Source organism: Gavialis gangeticus, unplaced genomic scaffold (assembly GCF_001723915.1).
Source record: "Gavialis gangeticus isolate Ggan-Ray unplaced genomic scaffold, GavGan_comp1, whole genome shotgun sequence".
Classification (NCBI taxonomy): Eukaryota; Metazoa; Chordata; order Crocodylia; family Gavialidae; genus Gavialis; species Gavialis gangeticus.
This window is the reverse complement of record NW_017729032.1, coordinates 146,807,409-146,807,639: the sequence shown is the minus strand read 5'-3', so window position 1 is coordinate 146,807,639 and position 231 is coordinate 146,807,409.

Here is a 231-nt window from a genome sequence, read left to right as displayed (position 1 = left end):
AGTGGCCCTCCTCTGGACCCTCTCCATGTTGTCCACATCCCTCTTGAAGTGCAGTGCCCAGAACCAGACGCAGTACTCCAGCTGCGGCCTGACCAGGGTCGCATAGAGGGGGAGTATCACCTCCTTGGACCTGCCCGACATGCATCTGTGGATGCATGACAAGGTGTGGTTGGCCTTCCTGACTGCCTCCCCACACTGCCGACCCATGTTCATCTTGGAGTCGATGATGAC